At 43.0% G+C, this 18,857-nt stretch overlaps 1 long non-coding RNA gene across 1 annotated transcript in view; it reads right to left on the minus strand.

The window, feature by feature from the left end:
• Positions 1–2,145: 2,145 nt before the first annotated feature.
• The window catches only part of LOC132252199 (uncharacterized), a 258,300-nt gene continuing 241,588 nt past the window's right edge, over positions 2,146–18,857 (minus strand). The window contains exon 3 of the long non-coding RNA XR_009464097.1: positions 2,146–2,258. This is a non-coding gene — a long non-coding RNA (uncharacterized LOC132252199). The remainder of the gene's footprint in view (positions 2,259–18,857) is intronic.

The raw sequence follows: 18,857 nt of genomic DNA on the forward strand, positions 1-18,857 counted from the left end.
TCCCACTGCTTGGTCTCCCCAGCATGCCTACCTCCTTATGTCTACAACAGCAAATGCTCCCCACCAACCTCTCCCCCTCTGGAAACAGATTTGGTCCTCTTACCCTGTCAGGCCCTACCCAAGCTGTCTGAGTGTGAATAGGCAGAGCTGGTAGAAGTGCTCAACTTTTATTTTTAAAGCGGAACTGGGAAGATCTACATATAAAAAATTAATCTTTTTTTGTCGGGCACAAACATCCTCATCCATCTTGAGTAACTCCTCAGCTACAAATTTGTTAAACTTGCTTTGCCAAGAGTATTACTGTTTTTGTAAATCTTCACCATCTGTTGCACTGTCTAATTGCAGAGGCAAAACCAACATAATTCGCCATTGTATCATAATAAAGTTAGATCAGTGATTTACATGCTCTTGAATGTTCTTTATTCAGAGCAGCCTGCCTTTCTTAGCCTTTGCATCTGTTCCAAGCTCAAACTCTGACACAAAGCTGCTCTCACCTCACCTACTTCGCTCTCTTTGTGTCAGACAGGATTTCTCCAGCACTGGGCATCGTGCATGCACCCCATCTTACAGTGTAACAAATAGAGAACAAACGAGGCTGTTAAACTCTGCTAGCTGGAAATGTGTATGAATAATTCACTCTTTCCTTTTAAATATTCATCCTTCTAATCCCTGTTACTCTCAAGTGAAGGTACCAGTCATCATTCTTGTTCATTTTGGCTATTTCAATCAAATCACCTGAATTTTCCCAACTCCCTCATCTATCTGATAGGTGTGGATATGCGTATATATATATATATATATATATACACACACACATATACACACGCACCTTTCTCAAATTCCAAATATTCAGAGATATTTCATATATGTATCTAAACAAAAGTCCTCTTTCTGATCTCACTCACAGCATTTTTTTTTACCACTGCTACTCCATTCACATCAATAGAAATACTGCTGTTCTTCTCCAGAGTGAGAACAGAACGTGGCCGAGGACCTTTGTATCCCAGATATGTTCACGTGAAAATTTTTGCTGAAATTAAGTTATACATATGTGCTATGCAAATATACTGAAATGCAATTTAATAGACTAAGGGGAAATAAGCACCTAAATACCTATAAAAGGCAGAGATGGGAAAAATGGGAAAGTAAGAAGATGGAGGTCAAAATAGAAAGGGGATTTACCATGCACCAGCTTCCCATTGGTAATTTACCCTTTGCACTGATGGTAAACTACTCTCTGCAGTTTGTTTGCATGCTCCATATAAATAGAAGTTTTAAAGGGAACAATAATGGTTGACTGCTTTTGATATGGGCAAATGCCCGCATGGCGTCTGAGTACCAAACTTCCATTAAAGTCAATGCTATTTCTGTGGATGGGATGTCAGCAGAACTGAGTCTGGTAAATATGCACTAAACATCACCAAAACCCCTTTTCTCTTCTTTTTGTTTTAATAACAGAAGGATAGGCAAAGCATATATTTTAAGCACAGCTCATGAAATCCCAAATTGACTTCTGAGTATAAAGAGAAAAGCCTTCTATGCTCCTAACATTTGATAAAGGTGACTTTCCTCATTATACGTATGAACATATTAAACTAAACTTTTTTATTATGCAACCTTACTCTGCTCCCATGAGGTCTTCTCTACTGCCTGATGATAACAAAGTGTTTGGGCAGCCTTGTAAGCAAAATCCGATTTGTCACTTGGAAAAAAATGTATTCTCAAGGATAAGAACATAAGGAGAAAATGTAAGGGAGGATTAGGGTACTTACATGATAGAAGAGATGGAAAGGCAGCAAGCAGGCAGTTAGAAAATGGCCACCTTTGGGCCACAGCACCTTAACTTTGATACATTTAAAGGGCTGTCCCAAAAAAGCATTTTTGGGGGTCTTGCAAAGGACCTATTAGCAAGCAAACCTGTGCTGAGGAGAGACAGTATAGACCAAAAATAATTGTGTGCTACATCTGTATTGTGCATAATATCTAATCACATAATGAAGACATCAGAAAAAGCCTAAAGAGTAGCCAACTTACTTTATTTCGGGAAAGTAACACTGCAGGGAGTTTACAAGGCCGGCCCATTCCTGAGCATATTTTATGATTGTGTGGAAGGACAACCCTCAGGCACAAGTTGGCAAAAACTCACCTAATCGGCTTTGTGCACTCCAAGGACTTCTCGACTTTCTGTGCTAGGAGCTGACCCGCTGAAGTGAATGGAATTACTCCCAGTACTTTTGCTTGAGCCCTCAAATAAGACCCTGCAGAATTAGAGCCTGAGTTACTGGATGCTGTTCAAAGAAAGATGGGTACAACATTATGCAGAAACGTGAACGTTACGGCCTTCTAAGCCGATGCTACGCAGTGTTATTTCTGTCTGTGCTTTCTAGTGTCTAGGCACTTATCTCTTTGTTATTTTTTTATTTTTATAGCTTGATTCATACCCCTTATAAAATTATTATTATTACAAACCTGCCCGTAGGCAACAGTTTATGCCTTGATAATTACCATTAAAAGATGGCAGCTCTAGAAGAGTATTTTCTCTGACAAAAGGACTCATCTGGCACAACGACTCATTTATTTATTTAATAGATTAAATTAGCGAGAGAACAGAATGCTGACAATAATGAGAGGGTTACAGAACAAGCTTCCCTGCACAACTCTGCCAACGCGCTAGCTTCCTGACTTCGATCATCCCTATTCTACATTACTTCCCTTGAACAGAGACTGCCAATTAGAGCTGGCTGGAAAGTGATAGTTCTACTTTGCAACAACTTGCAAGGTCTCAAAATTTGTCTTTGTTCCCAACTAAGCACTGAAACTTTTCATGCATTTCTCTGAAAGCAAACTGTATCCAAATGTCCATTTTCAGATCAAAATCATTCGATTTTGAATAAGTAACTGAAGAGTCTATCTTGGACTTCAGAAAGCTTACTGGCAAAAAATTCTGTCTCCATCAATACCTTGCCATAAGTCAGTGTATGTGGGGGGGGTTTTATTGAAAGACATTCCTTTGAAAAATGTGTTGATGCTATCTTCTCCAATTGTGAGTGACAATTTGAGTTTGGGTACCCCCAGAAAAGCTGGGCTCAGGTGCAGTGGCAGAGCAGCGAAGGCATTTTGTTACCAAAGACAACAATTTGAAGCCTGCTCTGGACTTGTACGAAATACTGTCCCAAATCTACCCAATTTAAATGGATATTTGGTTCTCAGGTTGGATGTAATACTGACTACATTCCTCTGTATCTTCTGTCACCTATAGACACTGGTCCACCTTAATCCAAGTTCTAGCAAACCTTTGACTTTGAAAACTGTTTGCACAGGGATGACTTTATTCAATGTTCAAACTCAGATTGGAAACAGATATATTGGCCACTTCTCCTTCCTATAATTTTTTTTTTTTTAATTAAAAATTGACAAAAGCAGATCTATAGGCTGATTCCCAAGTCAGTGTGAATTAAAGATGATCAACAGCTCTGAAAAATCAAGCTACTTATTTAAGCCTGGATTGTGAAAAGATTTAGGCATACGTTTAAACTACTCAAGTAGGTGTCCTAAATTCAGTGAAACTACCCATGTTTAAAATTAAGCATCTCTATAGGTTTTTTAGGGTCCTGGCCTTATGTACCTTTATTCAGCTAACTCTTTACTGATAGTTTAGCTATAATGTCATTTTAATATCCTTTTTAATTTTAATAGCCTTTTTATCACTGAGAAGTGACCTTTCTGGAATCTAATTTTACCTACCTCTTTTTGCTTGTTTTTCTCAGTATCCTACAATATGTTAAAAAACAAATGTCTATTTTCATTTACATCTTCCTTTGTGGATGCCTGAGATCCTTACTAGAGAAGTGGTTGCTAGTTTTTTGTGCACACAAGAAGGCAAGTTTTAAATAATGAAGAAAGGCTCCCTGTGTGTGAGCATGAACACTGCAGCCTTTGCAAGTGAATTTCAAGGATAACAAGACATACATAAAGCAGAACGCTAGTTTTGACTGCTTTGGACATTAAGCCTTTTATCAGAAAGCAAAGCAAAAGGAGATTTGGAGAACACATTCAGCCTTTTGTTGTTCTAAGGAAATCAAGTTCACTGCCAGTCAAGCCCCTTCCTTTCTGTATCTTTATTTATCTTGTTTCAACCTGTTCAAAACCGAGAATACAATCTGGATTATGTGAACTTCGCTTCTCAATTTGAAAAACCTACTCAAAACAGCCTAGAGTGTTATTCCAGCTATATCTTTGCATGCCGAAACTTTAATAAGATTCATTCTCATATTAGATGCTTCTCAAAACATTTGCACGCTGGATGACCTTGAAAACTACATGATATTGACCTTTCCAGGTGATTTGGCTGCTGCTAGTATCCATTACACTAATGCCAAAAAGTCCAAATTTTATCTAGGAGTCAAATGCTTATGTATGGTGTTTGTGCTCCAGGATTTATCAAGAAAAGAGCTAAGAACAAAAAACCCCCCAAACAATAGATCATATTTTCATTTTGTCTGTTCAGTTCCAAGCCCTGGCAACCAACTTTAATGATGTGTGTGCTCCACCAGACTTTGAACCAAGCTGTTAACGACCATTCTTGCAGACACGTGCAAAATGCACAGGGTACAAGGCAGACAGAACCAGCGCCTAGTATCTGAAATTGGAAACACTAATGGGTATAGCAGCTCCAGCAGCTAGCGAAGTGGCACTTAAAATTAACAGTTCAGTATTAATCATTAGAAACACTAATGATTAATAAAGCACAAAATGTATGGCTGGAATTCAGTGCTGGATTAACTTGCTGTGCAATTATGATGTTTGTGTTTCTGCTTTAATGGATAATCTCAATGCAATGTTATCATAGCTTAATAATAGGAAGAATAACTGTGCTGTCCAGTGATCATAGGTTTGGTTACCTCTCATAGTGCCAGAAAGTGGGACTGAAGTCAGAAGACATTCATCAGCTGAAAACTGGTATGAATAACTGCAGATCTCAAGCTCTGGTTATGTCATGAGTTCACCTGCTGCTGTGCATGCATCATAGGAAATTCAGTTATATAAGAATAGGACACTCTTAATCCAAAATAAGAGTGCCCACACATGAACTTACACCAAAATAATTCTAGGGATAAATTACAACTATTTTCCTTATCACGTGAGTGAAATACAGCACCCTACTGATTGGGAGTTCCTGGAATATAGGAAGTGTTCACTTCTGTGGTGCTATTGCTTAGTCCTACTTACGAGTGTGTAAGAAAGGAACTCTAGAGGGCTTCCTCTCTATAATGACACATTCATCTGAGCTGCATTCTTCCCTGCCAGGGTAGATTTCAGATGTTTGTTTAGTATTAATTGTTTTGGATGTCAAGGGACATTGTTACACCTATACCTTAGAAGACCCTAAAGAGAATTCTGCATGGGGATCAGACTTTTGCTCCTGGGGAAACAGTGACTGATTTATTTATATACATTTAAGATAATAGTTATTTTTCAAAGCACTAGACACTATAACACAAGCTTGGCTGACTAGCCCATCATCTTCCTTCAAAAAGTGTACTCTCAAAAAGTGTACTCCCAAGCCCCACTCAAAATGGTGTCTTCCTCAGTCAGTCTGTAAAATCACCAAGCTTGGGATAGTTCAGATGATGGCATGGGTGACTGGTTCCTCCTGAGTCAAGGGGGGCACCAGCAGCCAGTCGGGGGGGGGGGGCTGCCCTGCAGCCGATTGCACTAACCCCGAGGGGGACTTCCCTGCTGGCGCTCTCGGGGGGGGGGGGGGCACCAGTGATCTCACCTGCCCCCCTGCCTGTTGCCTAAGCAGGGAATGCTGCTGTCAAGGGTGTGCACCAACACTCTCAGGGGGTGTACATGCACCCCTGTGTGCCCCCTATGCATTGTTACTGGATGCTGGTGTATGTGAAGGAGGAGTTCCAGAGGCTCAGAGCTCTCACACAGGTGCAGATTAATGCATGGGCCCGTGCCAATTAGGGCCCCCCTGGGGTGTCAGAGGCAGCATGGCCCAGGTGGGCATCCTGGCCATGGGCATCCAGGATGGGCAACCTGCCCCTCCTCTGCTCCGGCCAGAGCCGGGGCTGGGGCCAGGGCCAGTTTCTCAGGGATGTCTGCTGCCAGGATGCCCCATGGACAGCCCTGATTCTGCTCTCAGTTCTTGCCATCTGTGGGTGGCCACTGGTACCAGCACCACTGGGACAGGATAGGACAGCCCCATCCTGCCCCATCCCACCCGGACTGGCAGAGGGGTGGGCAGGTAGCCGGGGGTGGAGCTTCCCCCTCCTCCACCCAAGCCGGCCCCGGCCCTGGTCCCAGCCCATCCCATGGTGCTAGGGGACCACAAATCTGGCTATGCAACACCTGCTGAGTGGAAGGGCCAGGGCCACCTTCACCTCTGCAGCGTTTGCACCCTCTGGTTGCCCCGGATGTGCTGAGAAGCCAGATGGTCCCAGCTGCAGCTCCCTGGCAAGCGCTGAGGGAACCTGCCCTTGCCTGCTGGGGGAGGGGGGGGTGGGGAGCTCTAATTTTCTGTTTGCCCAGTGCCCAATAAATCTGAATCCACCACTGCCCCCACAGAGTCCCCAGGCAGTCTTACCTTCTCTTCGATAATAAGGATTAGAGCAAATCTGATGATCGTGGCTGCAGCAGTACATCATACAGAGAGAGATCATTCCTCCTGTAGGTCCAACCCAGATCCTGTAGATTCATTATTTGAGACAAAAGGGGCCAGCCCTTACACAAGACACTTAATGCACAGTAGACTAATTCTACTGTGCATTAGCGCATCATGGCAAAAGCCACGCTAATGTATTAATTAGAATTAGTCTACTGCACATTAAGAGTCACAAAAAGACCATGTGCCTTTGCTACTGCACAGTAGTGCTAGCTACTGCACATTTAGTTAGTATCTCATATTAGAGGCAGTAAACTTAATGTACAGTAGCAGCGGTACATTAACATATGTGTAGATGCACCCAAGGAGTACGGCATTCTCTTTCTCTTTACTACTTTAGCTGTAAAACAATTTTGCATCAACACAATGTTATAATTGGCTACAATTTAGGAGCTGAGCAGGAAGGGAATGCTTTCAACAAAATGTTTGTTCCTTGGAAAATGCCCATTTATCAAAGCTGAAACTGTCTGCAGAAAAGGAGTCAGTTTTAATGAATTTCCTATTCAGAAAACATTGGGAAAAGAGCTTCAACATTTTGAAATGGGACATTTTGATCGTTTCAAAAGAATAAAAATCCATTTTTAAATTTTATGTCTGTTTGAAATGTATCCTTTCGCCATTAAATAAGCATGTAGAAATTGGAATGAAATGTTTAAAAATTATTGAGACAAAATGTTTTGACAGACACCATCTTTTTCAGATGATTAGTATGCAAAAAAATGTGAAACTGACTTTCTCCTTCATTTTAAATGGGGAAAGTTTCCAAAGACATCTCAAAAATGTTCCTAATACAAGGAAGTCATATCCCCCTCAGTTCTATCACAGCCCTCACTTCCCACTGAGTTAAACAGCAGTGTTCAGAGTTTGCAGAAGATGGCTATATGAGTAGCTGATTTATTGTTAATTAAGCAAGACAATTAAACTTGTTATAATATAATAAAAAAAAGATTGGTTTCATGTAACCAGCACTGATTATTCATTTTATAGTTTGGTGTTAACTTAGGCCTTCTGCAGCAGGCAGTACCTGAAAACTCATTACAAATATTGTGAGTTATCTGACATTCTAAAACTACTTCGATTAAAGGATGACTGACTAGTTCTGAATGCAGCTTTGGTTACATGCCTGAGAAACAGAGTTTAAAATCAACTACCCTTTGAAAAGCCAGCTTTCCACAATGCCAGCCTTGGGCTGGATTTTCCTAACTTTTTCCCCTGTTGGACAATAACTTTCCCTTCTGGGCACTCCCGCTGGCATGTATTGAATGGCTGTGAGATAGGGTACTACCTCAGCATGGGTAAAGGGGCAGAATCTGAGACAAAAAAAACATAATGAATGTATTCCTAACCCCATTAAAATGAAAAGGAAATTGATTTCTAGGACCAGGATTTCATTGAACGTTTTTCTCTCATTTTATAACTTTTGCTAAAGGAGACAAGTCATGGTGACCCCAAGGGATGGGAGAAAGACATGGCCAGCGTCCTAGTCTTCAGCTTCCCCTTTTTATGTTTAGTCTTGCCTCCAGTAAAGTTAATGGTACTATTTGCAGCAACTTCAATGGGAACATGGCAGAACAACTCAATAGTAGAATTTATACTCATTAGGTTCTTTGCTGTATGTGTGTGTTGGGCGGGGTGGGAGGGGTACTTTACACTCACGGACGTGGCAATTGTTAGATCTGCCTGCTTCTGTCTCACTATAAGTGAAAGCCAAACCACAATCATTTACCCCAAATGAAACAAATGGTAAATGATTGTGGTTTGGCTTTCACTTATTATAGACTACAGAAGACAAATTAAATGGTTACAGCAGATTTAGCTGAACAACTGAATGATTCTTCTTGCTTTTCAGTTGGCTTCATTATTTTGTTTGTCTTCTTCCTGAGTTAAGCAACCAACAGGCAATGTAGTCTAATGGACACATTATGCTGAAATGGTCTACACAAATTTTTGTTCATGTCCATACTAGTTATCTGCTGTGTGAGTTTTGGCAAGTCACTTCAGCTCTTGGTGTGTATTTTCCTTCTATTTGTCGGTCTGTCTCTTTAGATAATAAAACCTTTGAGGTAGGGGCTGCTTCTTACTATGTAGCGGTACGTAGTGAGTATCCTGCAGGAGTCCAGTCTTAACTCTGGCCTTCAGACACTTAAAATACCTTTATTTTGTTCTTGTTGTTATTGCTATTATCACATCTTATTTAAATCCTGAATTTTTGAAAACAAGAAACCATAAATGAAGAGGTAAGTTATGTTTTTCTTTCTTTCTACTGTTGAAAGCTAATTTCCCAATTTAATAAAATTTGTTTGGGATCAGTGACATTTTCATTACGATTACCGGCACTCTTCCTTCATGAATGCCTGGCAAATGTTGTAGAATTTGTGGAATAGCTGTGTTAGTCAAATGTGACTTAAATGTAGAGGTCATTACCCCCTTTTCTAATGGATCAGCAGACTTTCAATTAATTACGGTGGAGAAATCACTGGGGATGATGGCAGAAGGATTTCAAGCTTCCGAGTGCTGAGATATCAAATTAAATGAGCTGCACTAGTAGCTAGCAAACAGAGGATATTGTGCTTGAAAAGAACTGGGCAAAAGTTTCATGGCATGAAATGAATATTTTTGCCATGGAAATAACCTGTGAGAAATGCAGCCAGTTTCGTTAGAGTTCACAAATCTGTCTCTGTGGGCAGAATTTTAGTAATTGTTTTTAAAATGTCAACATAGTTTGGGGACATCTTCTGAAATGTGGCTGCTGTTTACAATCCGTGGTTTATATAAAGACATGCATGAACAGGCAAACATAGAAAGTCAATACAGATATGACAGTGTAAGGTATGACTGTGTCATTACTCCAGAGTGACAAAGCAAGATCTAGCATACAGAGGCAGAGCCAGTAATACCTTTACACTCCGCAACAACATGCATTCCACAGGTGCCATGTATTTTACAGAAAAGATGTCCTCAAAAATGATTTTTTTTTACAATATTAATAAGGCTATTTCTTTTATTTCTTTTGATCCTTCTACGTCTAAAACCAGCTGCACTTAGCACTCTTCATTCAACTGCATAGGGTTGGGAAGGAGAAAGAGCTTTCTATCACTGGTTACTACTTGTATTGCAATGGTGCTTATAGGTCCCAGCTGACAACCAAGCTCGGGGGCAGCAGTAGATAGACTGGAGGGTATGGCTGGGATTCAGAGAGACCTCAAAAATTGATGGAGTGGACCAAAAGAAATCTCATGAGGTTCAGTAAGGAAAAGTGCACAATCCTGCACTTAGGGTGGAAAAATCCCATGCACCAGTACAGGCTGGAGACTGACTGGCTGGGCAGCAGCTCTGCAGAGAAGGACCTGGGGGTTATAGTGGACAAGAAGGTGATTATGAGCCAGTAGTGTGCCCATGGTGTGAAGAAGGCTAACAGTATACTGGGGTTCATTAGTAGGAGGGTTGCCAACAGATTGAGGGAAGTGATTGTTTCCCTCTATTCAGCACTGGTGACGCCACATCTGGAGTCCTGTGTCCAGTTTTCAGCCCCCCACTAGAGAAAGGATGTGGACAGATTGGATAGAGTCCAGCAGAGGGCAACAAAAACAGTTAGAGGGTTGGGGCACATGACTTATGTAGAAAGGCGGAGGGCACTGGGCTTAGGCTGGAGAAGAGAAGACTGAGAGGGGATTTAATAGCAGCCTTCAACTACCTGGAGGAGGGTTCCAAAGAGGATGGAGCTGGACTATTCCCCATGATGTCAGATGACAGAACAAGGAGCAATGTTCTCAACTTGCCACAAGGGAAGTATAGGTTAGATGTTAGGAAAAACATTCTCACTAGGAGGGTAGTAAAGCCCTGGAACAGGTTACCCAAAGAGGTTGTGGAATCACCATTCATGGAGTTTTTTAAGACCCAGGTAGACAAAACCTTGGCTGGGATGATCGTTTCTAATAAACCTAAACCCTTCCTCTCTACACTGTCCTCTCAGACATGCATTTAGACTCTGAAGCTCTGCCTGGCACTGGAAGCATTTCAGAGAATGCTACCTTGGAGGTCCTGGACTTCAACCTCCTACATAGCAGCCTAAATTTAGTTTCCAGGACCTCTCTGCTACCCTTTCCAATGTTGATGGTACCTACATGGATGACAACCACTGGCTTCTCCCCAGCAGCCTATCTACGCATCTCATGAGGTCTGCTACCTTTGCACCCAGCTTGGAAGTCATCATGTGGTTCTCTCAGACATCACAACCCCAGCTATCTATGTGCCTACTAATCAAGTCACCCACTACCACCACCTGCCTACTACTGTCCTGTGGGTTTCCTTTCCTCGGAGGAGTATCCTTAGTGCAAGGACACTTTCACAAGCAAGTATTGGAAGGAAATCCCTACACTGCAGAATGAATTCCATTAAATAACTTTTAAATCTCTGTGCAAAAAAACCCCCAAACTAACCAAGAAATTCAGTTTCCACTGGACAACTGATAATTTACCAAAAGGACTGGGATACATATGCATTTAGAACGTATACAGCAAATTTCACCCAAAGAACTTAACAAGTAGAGTATCTGTTAAGGGGTGGAGATTTACTATTACTCTACTTTAATGGATGGAGAACCCAAAGCAAGGAGAGGTATAAATGTGCCCAAGTTTATTTGGTAAACCAGTAGCAAAACCCACAAAGTAGTCAGATGCCTTGAATCCCAAGTGTTTATTCATCAATAGATTATTCTGTGTCCAATACTTTTAGCTACACTAGGTGTGTCTACACATTCATTAATATGCTTTTGCTTATGTGCATTAAATTTAGTACCTCCATTGTGAGGTACTAGAAAAAGGTACGTTAGCCTATTTTAATGAACATTAGTGAAAGCACATGGATTTTTTTGTGATGCTTTAATCCTCATTAAAATAAGTTAATGCACATTAAAGTGCACATGTAGATGGACCTACTGTGGTGCAGATGCAATGCATGTAAATAAAGTATGGTTAGAAACCGGAATACTTGCACCTCTGGCTACTGAATGGGATTTGACCACCTTAATGATATAGTGGGCTGTGCTCTTAACTTGCTAAGTGAACTTGGGCTTGCTGTTTAATCTTACCATGGTTTTAGCAGGCAGTCAGATTCCTGGGATTGTAGTTACTCCTAGACCTGCGGTTGAACTGTATCTATAACCATCAGCCTCCTACTTTCTGGAAACGTGTCCCTTTGTCAGCGCCACTTGTAGAAAAATGATTTTAAAATGAAGGCTCCTTTGAATACATCTAACGTGACTCAGCTTCAGAGCAAGTGGCTGCGGTTACAAATGTTGCTCATAGGAAACAGGCAGCATCCATCAAAGGTAAAGCAACGATAGCAGCACTGGGAGGTAGACCAGCAGAATGTCTACCCTCATGATCTTGGATATAACAAAATTATTTTTTCATCTGACACTACAAGCCCTACAGTTTGGCCTGTGGCACAGCCAGGCTTTTCAAGTGAGAAGACTTTGAATGAACCAGAATTAATATATAATTTAGCAGCAATGGGGCTACTTGGAAAATTATACACGTCACACACTATTTGAAAGCAATTTAAATCATTAGCAAGCTGCAGTATCTGTGGATAGCAGAGTGAGCACATTAATCATTTGGTGTGTCTTCTGAGCGAGCATTCAGATGTGATATTATGGTAATGAACTAGCTAACGTGCATGTGCCACTGCCCTCTAGTGTATGGAATTGGTACTGCTTAACGGTGTACCAATTTCAAATCGACTGGGGACAGCGATTCGAATCACTGAATTGAATCGCTGTCCTCCAAATCGCCCGAATCTGAATCCGAAACGGATACAAGCCGCTTTGCACAGGCCTAAAGGATAGATATATAGATAGATCTCTATACATATCTATATAGATATAGATAGATATAGGGTCTTACCATGTCTATGTGCATGTATGGATCTATAGCTATAGTCCTCAGTTCTCTTTACAAGCTGCGCTGTCAGTTTTCCCAAGAGGAGGAACTCCAGAAGCAGATCTTAAAAAAGTAGGGATTCTGCTTAAAACTGGACCAAGGTCACTGATATATTCTGGCTATGCTGGCTCTGAACCAGTTTGGAAATTCCTACACTTTGAGAGAGGGACTTGCTGATGTGTAAACTCTAGGCCAATCTCCCTTAGCCTAGATCCTTGATTTCTTCCTTTGGAGCATTGTATGTTCACAAGGAAGTGGAAGGAAATAGTTCTCTGATCAAAGAGTTAAAAATTATGCTTGGTCCTTGCAAGAGGCAGTGGAAAAGACTACTTATATCTTTCCTGTCCCTACAGTCACTCAGAAGCCTGTTGTACAGCAGATTTGCATTCGCTATCTCCCATGCTTCCTCTCCGTTCCAAGCATACGCCCAGAATACTCTGAGAGAAACATGTTCAGAGGAATTATTCAGGACTGATTCCCCATGAAGGTTAGAAGGTTGTCAGGTTACAGGGTTAGGGTTGGGGTTTTGTTTTTTAAAGTAAGAAGGCTAGAACTATAATCACTGTCTTTCAGATCTTTAGCAAACTGTTTCCATCAGCTGTACAAGCCAGTGTGTTATAACTTATTAATGCCAGCCTGCTAAGTCTGTTGATTTTAAGACTTTTTTTAATTCTTCCTCAAACAATTCCCCTTGCACGTGGTTCTCCTCACACTGGTTTTGCATTTGGAGTCAATACAGTAACAAGAAGGTGCTATACCGAGCTATCACTGTGGAACCTGGCTTCAACTGAACCAATGGCGATTCTGAGCACACAGGGGGCAGCATGTAAAGGTTGGGTACCACGGCATGCAATGCTGGGAGTGGTGACCAGCATAAATAGAAGACAGGATTTGGTTCTGGGATCGTTTGAGAAATACAAGCTGAAGCAAAACGAAAAAATTTGTTTCTGGGCCAAAACTATTAAAGAGCTCTATTTTCAATTTCCTGAAGTTTTACTGAACGTTAATATAAGAGGAAATCCATCAGTAAATGCAAGGTTGTCATAAGATTTTATAGAACATTCCAAGCATGACACTAATTTCAGCATGTATAATCCTTTAAAAAAGTAAAATACTGGAATAGGAAAGCCATGAGAAAAGGGGGTGGACTTATTTCATTGGGACACATGGTAGGAAAAAGGATTAAAGGAAGGCATGAAGAAAGACTTCAGGACTGGTGCTTTATTACTGTATGGTCTAAATCCAATGCAAATTAGTCAATAAATATGGGTGAAAGGGAGGTGGGGTGGGGATACAGGGGCACTACTGAGTCTGTTTGCATGCGGCAGGCTGTGTGGTGCTAGTAATCGTGACTCAGAAGTCAGCAGACACCCCAGCCAGGATCCCCACGCCACTGGGGTTACATGCTACTGCCCTGGGATTCCTGCAGTCCTGCTCTGGCTGGCTCCCCTATGCCCATCTCCAGGGGTGGAAGTGGATGAGAGGACAAGGGGGCATAGGTGTATTTCTAGGTATCTCAGGACTGGGGCTGTGCTGACTCTCTCTGGTGGCAGGTGTGGGCTCTTTGGGAGGTTAGCAGCTTGGGAGGAAGAGGAAGCGGGGGAAGACAGGGACTCAGCATTTCTCAGTGGCTCCCTTCAGCCACCATCAGCGGGACTCTATCTAGACCCCAAACTTTTTCATCTGGGCAAGAGTGGCTGCACATATTGATGATCAGGAGAATTTAGGGAAGACACTGACATGAGCAAAGCCCGTGGGATGCTGGGGAGGAAGGCTTTGGTCTGCAGAATTGGTGTCAGACCAAGCTTGGAGTGGGACAACTGCTGCTGGCAGGAAGAGCAGGGAAAGTTGGAAAGCAATCAGCTGCAGATGGTTGGGCCCTGGGCCCGGGATCTTTCTCTGCACCAGAAAGGAGGGTGAATCCTGTACGCCTGCAGCTGGGGTTGAGAGGGAAGCTCCCAGAGCAGTGGATGCCAGGACTGGCTGCAGAAGCCATACTATGGCACGGGACAGCAGCAGCAGGCACCACAGTATGGTCCCTGTTCAGCACATGGGAGCTTGCGTGTGAATCCTACTGGCTGCCCATTGCCTGGGGTTTCCTGATGTCATAGGTAGGTGTGGACAGCAAATTGCTCATATTACTTCCATGGAGCACTTCGATAACAGTTGAACATTACATAATGCATCTGGAGATGGTCCTTGCATGAAAAGCCCTAACTTTGCTAGGGTACAAGCACACTTAGCACATGTATCACTGCTTAAACGAGTGTCAGTTCCCTTTTTTAAGTGAGTTTAACATGTGCTAAGTGTAAAGTGTTACAAAGCCCTTGCATCAAAGGGCAAAGTGACTCCATCTCAGAATGGGAAAATGTTCAGAATCCTTTTGGACTTCGGTAAATGGTTACAAAAGGGCTGAGAAGAAAGGAGCAATGGTTAAGGGGATCTGCTTATTTTCAAACGATATCCTTTGCATCTGTACGAGTTAAATATTAATGTTGTTATTTTAAATAGGTTAATTTGAGTACAATCATGATTTTCAGGTTTGGTGGATAACTGCTTCTGAGTACCACTGCGACGGCAGATAAATTACATACCAGGGGCTAAATGAATCAGTGTGAAATGGACAATTTATTTGTTGATTTGATCACTATCTTGCAGACTGTACTACTTAAAGGGAACGTAATGAAGGAGACAGCAGGCATTCTTCAAATTGCTGAGATTAGCTGAAAATTGGGTTCAGCAGGAAAGAACCGCAGGAGTAAATTGTGGCAATTAGCCAAAGGTCCGTGTTGAGGGGTGTTCAAAGGTCTCCTCAACTGCGAGGCTGAACCAGGAGGTATTCTGCTTCGAAGGCACCCCTCTTGAAGTTTCAGAGCTGCATTGAGAGAAGAGTCATTCAGGACAGCCCCTTAAATGTTGACTGGATCCTCCCACCCACACACAGCTGGAGGCCACAGTAATGGCTCTACCTACCCTATGCCCTTTTTATGCAAACTGGGTGCAGGAGAATTAGGTTTTCTCACTTTCCATTATGTTAAGGAGATTATAGCTCAAGCACTCCAACTGGAATCCTCTTGATAGTCTGCAGAGGAGGCAGGGCATTCTCCATGAAGTTCATGTCCTGTGGAAGTTGTTCCTCACTTCATGGCCCTAAATACCTTGGTTTCTAAGTATTTACCATGAGAGCAGTCTACAGGGTCTGATATCTAGGACGCATAGTCGGGGAGAAAGACAGGGTCTAAGGTAATGAGATGGAATGGCTCTATTGACTCACTCTTCAAAGTTGACTTGAGTTAGGTTTGGTGAGAAGGAGGTTGCCTGTGAATTGTATAACTTTTACGTGCTGTTAAACAATGGCAGGATGCTCAGAGTTTGGAACTGCAATTCTGTACAGGGAGAGAAGCAGGTCTCAAGCAATCCTGGGCTTTATAAAGTTAATCTTATGAAGTCCTGTGCAGAATCTAACTGGCAATCAATGCAGATCACAGAGCCCAGAGGTTACCTATTCCTGATAGGATGCTCCTGACTGGCTGGGCAGCTACTCTCTCTAGCAGTCAGGCTTCTCGATAGCTGTCAAATGTGGCCCCTTGAGAGACTCAGAGCAGAGACTGAAAAATGACACCTTAGCGCCACCTGCCACCTTGTTTCCCATTTTGGAACTTTTCAGTCAACAGAAGCCCCAAATTGCAAAGTGTGCATCGAGGCAAGTGTGTCTTATGGTGATATCTTGCACCAATAATACATAGTTGGGGTAGAGTTAAAGAAACTTTTCAAATACAAAACACTGTTCATCTGATTTGAGCAGTAAAGCCAACACAGCATACAGCAATTTAGACTATGCTGCATTGGCTCTACTGCCCAGAGCTGATGAAGGCTCTCTTGCTTTCGAAAGCCTATGCAACTCAATCTTGACTATGTGGTTAGCCTAATAAAAGGTATCACCCTAAGAAACCCTTGGCTCTTGGGTAATTCCTGGAACATCATGGCTACAGCATCACTTTCAGACTACAAATGAGTGCATAATCAATTATGCCTCAAGTTCACTATGGCTACCGGTAGGTCTGCCCAGCTCACCGTAACCTCCTCTGGTTTTTTTCTGAATTGAGTTAAGGTCAGATCACTCTTACTTGTGCCCTGATCTCTGCTAAGTACCTGGTCAGGCACTCAATCATTTTTGAAGTAGTAGGACATGCATTACCTGATGGCATGATGTCCTAATCCTGTGCCTGCATCACCTCTTCTGTCTGTAATGTGCTGTCACGTGGGCCATAATCAGAGTCTACCTGGAAATCACACCTTGTTATGTCACAGGAAATGCCCTTTTCATAATGGCTGGAGATAGGTGTGCTCAGAATGAGCAAGAATTCCCATTTCAAACCAATGCTCCCGGTTGTCTCAATTCAGGGAAATTCTCACTTATAAGAATAGCTATTACTCATCCCATTTTTTATTAGTTTTTAGGGAGCAACTATTGCAGGGTTTTTTTAGCAGGAAAAGAAGGAGAGCACCGCACAAAAACAATAAAGATAAATAAAACATGAGCCCTCTGAAGGAGAGCGTTTGAGGTTTATCTAACCTGAATACTGAATCAACCTTGAGCAAAGTGGCTGGAAGGAAATGCTGCACAAAGGGAACAGCTGCCATGAGAAGCTGAGAAATGCAGTTTGGGGACTCGGTGCCTGATTCTGATCTCAGATACACAATATGCATCTCTTAAGTGTCTTTTATTTTCTCTCTCTCTTACAGTAAAATGGCATGCCTATGAAAGATGTCAGACTTACAGCCCTCGAATCAAGAAACCCCTGTTCATGCATAGAGGAGGATGGCACAGACAAAAGTAATAAAGGAATCCTTATTTCCCAAGGTGCCTTAACCTTGTTCCATAAGAAAGTGAGAAGGTCATTCAGCACTCAGCTCTTTACTAAAATGGGCAAGTGTGTAAAGCTATCAGATACAGAGCCAAATCTCAGCTGGTGCAAATCAGGACAGTTCCAATGACATCAGAGAAAGCTCTTCAAATTCACATCAGCTGTGGATGTAGCTCTCCGTTTCATGCTAGCTGTCCTTTTTGGGATGTAGATAACTCCTCACCATCAGTAACACCCCCACAACTAATTTCACTACTAATTTAATTTTTAGTCATACAATCCAGCTCTGCAATGAGGGCTCTGATGATGAATCTTCCTGCTCATGTGGAGTCGCACTGATTCCTTGTGCCAGAGCAGGACCTATAACAGGCCTCATTGCTTCTCTAGCGTTTATATCTATGTCAGGAAATTTAGCAAACTAATGCTAATGTCAGCCCTGCAAAGCACTGAAGCAGGTGGATAGGTTTGCTCAGACTGGTACACACAAGGATTTCAGACCTGATTCATAAGAACAAAGTTGTGCATGTGCCTAAATACTGTACAGTAGGCCTGTGAGAAGCAGCTAGTATTTGCTTCGGATTTGGCCAGTTTAGGGGACAGTGATTTGATTTGGTGATTCAAATCACTGTCCCGAATCGATTTGGCCAAATCTCTGAATCGCCCCTGTCACGGCGGGGTCCTCGTGGAGGGCCATGATCTCCTTGAGGCCCTCTCACCGTGCTACTTTGGCCCGAGGGCACCCTCCATTCTTGCCCGCCATGTCTTTGCTCTTAAGGAAAATGTAATAGGGAGGCTGCCTTGTGTTTCCTCGGGCACATAAGCTCCTGGACCCCTCGTGGGTCTCCCCGTATGATGGGTACTACTCCAGCACCCCAGCCTTATGGGCTGTGCGTGGCTCCTACCAGCCCCTAATACCACGCCCCAAGCCTCGCAGATGTAATAGACATTGTTAGGTCTGTACGCCCGCTTCCCGGGCCTCCTCTAAAAGTGTAGCCCACTCTGGGCTCTCTCTCTCGCACCCAGCCTCTCACTGGGACTCTCCTGATGGTCTGGTCCCGCTCAGGGACTCCCTAGCGGGCCCCGGCCCTTCCGACCAACCACACGGGTACCCTCTCTGACCCCGGCTCACCGCGCTGCTACTCCCTGTCTTCTCGGGGACAACTGCAGCACCCTGCCTCGGTCTGAGGGGTGTTGCCGCACTAGCCTGCGGCCGGGCTCGCTATGCCCATCTCAGGCTCCTCAATATGGCCCCGCTCTAGGGCATGCCCGCCTCGGGCTCCTCAGTAATGGCCCCGCTCCCGAGCTCCTCAGTAATGGCGATCCCCCTCTTTGGGGTTCGCTGTGCCCCTACGGGGCTTCTCAAGAATACAATGTGGC

The sequence above is a fragment of the Alligator mississippiensis genome, chromosome 8, assembly GCF_030867095.1.
Source record: "Alligator mississippiensis isolate rAllMis1 chromosome 8, rAllMis1, whole genome shotgun sequence".
Classification (NCBI taxonomy): domain Eukaryota; kingdom Metazoa; phylum Chordata; order Crocodylia; family Alligatoridae; genus Alligator; species Alligator mississippiensis.